Source organism: Anneissia japonica, unplaced genomic scaffold, assembly GCF_011630105.1.
Source record: "Anneissia japonica isolate Jap-2015-1 unplaced genomic scaffold, ASM1163010v1 scaffold17858_len82487_cov107, whole genome shotgun sequence".
Lineage (NCBI taxonomy): Eukaryota > Metazoa > Echinodermata > Crinoidea > Comatulida > Comatulidae > Anneissia > Anneissia japonica.
Window position 1 is genome coordinate 18224 of NW_022715787.1, and position 4114 is coordinate 22337.

Below are 4114 nucleotides of genomic sequence, written 5' to 3' on the forward strand. Positions count from 1 at the left end.
GCAGTACGTGTATTACTGTCATGGATAACATCAACAATAAATCTAAATTGCTAATGAGCACAAACATTTTAAAACGGAAAAAACACGAAATGTTTATATTGAAAACAAGTCCAAGTATTAAATATCTATTTTTTTTTTTTTTAAAGAATTGGAACCTCTGGATGGCCAGAAATGACACTCTCAAGACTGTGACAGGCGTGTCACATTTTTATTTTTTTATTCGACGACCTGTCTAATTGCAGGGGGGGGGGGTCCTGATGTGGTTTGGGATGTATGTAATTTTGTAATCTAATACACTGTGATTGTGTAAGTGACAACTAAGTACAATCCAATTGGTCAATTGTTTTTATAAAAGATTTTTTATTGGTTGAGAATTTATGCTGTAGCCAATAAATAAAAGCATTTTGTTTTGAAATGCCATATAAACAACATGTCTAAAAGTCCAGGTGTTATTTATCTCTTGTTTATTTGGGAATAATCATCTATTTTATGGAATAAATACAGAGTTCCTTTATTATATTAAAGTTTTGGTTTGTTTATTTAGTTATGTAATCAGAAACTACAGTTACACCTTATTTTACGGGAACCTTAATTTGTTTATTTGTTATTTCATTTGTTTTATGAAATGACAATAATAATAATAATAATAATAATATTGGCAATAAATTGTTACAATACTTACAAAGCAACTTTTTAAAAATAGTAATATTGCATGTGTTAAAAAAGATTGTTGCTGTTGCTGTTAAATTAGTATTAGAAACTGTTTAGTAGGAATACATATATACAGTACAGTAAAATATACATTAGTCAGCGGGTTCGTCAAACAAGGTATAAAAAAAGTCTTGCCTTGGGTAGCATCTTTTTAAAGAAAATAATTAATTTCATTTAAAAAAACACAAGTTACTGATTGATTAAATAATTCTATTTTAAATAAGAAATGATTATGCACAGTTAACGTAACATAGGACAACATTTAAAAGATCATTATATTAGTGCTACTGAAAATATTTCAAGGTTTTATCTATGTGCAACTCCAAGTTTGATTGCTTAATTAAAGAAATGCTTTGGATCAAAGAACTGAAACCTACACATAACAAACTGGTTCAGTCAAAGCATAGAGAAAATAGAACATTTTCTCTATGGTCAAAGCCAAACTGTTTATCTAGTTAATCTGCTAAGAAGGGCTAATTATTGCTTAGCTCCACTGTTTAAGGGATGGATTGTTCCATTAATTACTATTAATTATTTTATTAATTACTGGGCATGTCACTTTCTTAATCAAAACAGATAAAAAGATAAAATAGTAAGATCTAACTTACATTCATTGATGGATATGAGTTTTTACATTCAAACTATTATTATTAAATCATTGTTAAAGGAAATAGGGATATGTCCTTTTAGAAATTTAAATAAATTTAGAATACCAAAATATTAGACAAATATTATTAATATTATTAAATGTATTAAATCTTTTCTACAAATTTTACATTTGAATTTCCATTCAACTTTAAAGTTAATTGTTGTGTTAAAATTGTTAGAAAAATACAAACTGTAAGCACAGTGATTACTGAAATCTGAAAAAAAATCTACAATGATTATTAACATACATGCATGTTGTCAAAAGAGTTGAATAAATTAAAGGTATAGGAAATCACAATGTAATCTGTCCTATTGTGAAGCTAATAAAAACAGGTTCACCCAAAATTGTCCACCCCACTGCCCACCCTAATTTAACAATCCATTTTTGGTGGTTTTTGTCCTTTGTGATTAATGTCCTACTTTCATACAACTAATGGGTGGCAACGGGCCGGATGGCAAAAGGCCGGGTGGCAACGGGCCTACGGTGGCAACGGACCGAGTGGCAACGTTCCGGGTGGCAAAGGGCCTATGGTGGCAACGGGCCGGGTGGCAAAGGGCCTATGGTGGCTACGGGCCGGGTTGCAAAAGGCCGGGTGGCAACGGGCCGGGCGGCAAATGCCCTAGGTGGCAAAAGGCCGGGTGGCAACGGGCCTAGGGTGGCAAAAGGCCGGGTGGCAAAAGGCTGGATGGCTAAAGGCCGGGTGGCAAAAGGCCTAAGTTGGCAAAAGGCCGGGTGGCAACGGGCCGGGTGGCAAAAGGCCGGGTGACAACAGGTCAGGTGGCAACGGGCCTAGACCAGGAGAGAATATGTACAAAAAACATTTATTATTGTGAAATTTGAAATTAATATAATTTTAAAAATAAATTCATAGCGAATTCTGGCCCCTGAACAGGGATTTTCAATTTCGGGCCTCATAACATGACATACTGCAGCATTTAGGCTAAATTAAACCAAAACACGGCCAGAATCCTTGTGACACCGGTCTATCCTCTTGCTTAAAAGGCTTAAATATCCAAACTGTCGACAAGATTTCGAATTGTTGAACGTAAAAATGGGTGTATGGTAAGAATGGCCCCGGAAAAAATGGCCCCGGAAAAAAAGGCCCCGGAAAAAATGGCCCCGGTAAAAATGGCCCCATATGACAGGTAGGTAAAAATGGCCCCAATAATCAAATTCTGTATTAAAACTGATTTTCTTGAGTCAATATATACATTTTTTTATCCTAAATAATTTAGTTTTTAAAAGGAATCTAACATCAAACAAATTGCCATTTACGTTTTACTTTTTGCAAGAATTAATATTCAATGATAAAATATTCAAAGATAAATAAAAAGCCATGAATTAGACTTTTTTTCCATTTAAATGTTAAAAAGCAACAACATAATCAATAAATCAACATAAATCATGCATTTATTAATACTAAAATAATTTACTTGTGGCCGATTTCACGGAAGCGAAATCACAATTTTCCAAAAATTCAATCTGTGTATTGGACATATATATATATGAATATCAAATTATTATTTTTTTTTTTAAGAAAAAGAGAGTTCTACAATCATAATTATATGGTTTAGATGGGGTTTGCACTCTAGTGTATTTGCAAGTATTTTTTCATAAAAAATCTAAATTTTAACCAAAAAATAGTTATGAATGTATTTAATTTTCTTATTGATATACCAAGTCAGTCAATCACAATTGAATTGTTTGATTTTCTATAGTGTGTTTTGGGAGGTTTGTGGGATTTAGCAATACCAATTAATCCTACGATAATCACCCTACCCTCACAATCACACGCCATTTTAATTCTTAGCATAATTGCCATACATAACTATATATAATTCTAAGCCAGTAGTAAGCACTTGGATTTAGTTAGTGATGAGTAAAAACCAAGTATGCAACTAAATTAGTTGCTTAAATAAATGTATTCCTAATGATTCAGTTTACTAAAAGCAATACTTCTTTGAATAAACTCTAAGCAGACAATTTATTGCTAAGTTTACGAGAAAGTAAGACTCTTCCCTTTTCCCATACATGAACTTGTGATTTAAACACACAATTGATCCACATGCTTTAACTACTTTTTATTTGCATTGTTTATAACATGTAAAGTTAATTCATTTGATATTTAACAAAAGTGAAGTTTGTGGTTATCTATGAGTTGCATATTTTGGTAGTTGAAGTACTGTATAATACTGTATGTCATTCCTCTACTTTGTTAGTGAAATAACGTTTTTAAAACTTTTATTTCTACTATCAAAAAATGTTATTCAATGGCCATTGTTTTTCGATTATCTCTAAAAACATTATTTGCATCTGCTGTAATTGTTAAAAAAACAAATGCTTTTAAAGAAATTAAAAAAAATCACATATTGATCTCAGTTCAAAGAAAAAATAAAACTTATTTCTAAATTTACAATTTTCACCTATAAACCTCTTAATTTCACAAAAGAGTGGGTTCTTTTCCAAACAAATACATCCTGCTAATATTGTGTGTTTAGATTAGATCTTTTGCTTTAACTTTGGAAAATGAGATCATTTTAGATACTATTTCTGTATAAACTATTTTTTTTTTATATTACTGTAAACCTAATGGGTTTTGATAAATTTACTCTGCACTACGGAATTTCCAATAAAAAAAAAGAAAATTAATTAAAAAGACCATAGATTAAAAATAAGTAAGGCGTAACATATTTTTAATCTATGTTAAAGCATAACTATTTTTACATAATGAAATTTAGTAAATCAAATTATTAA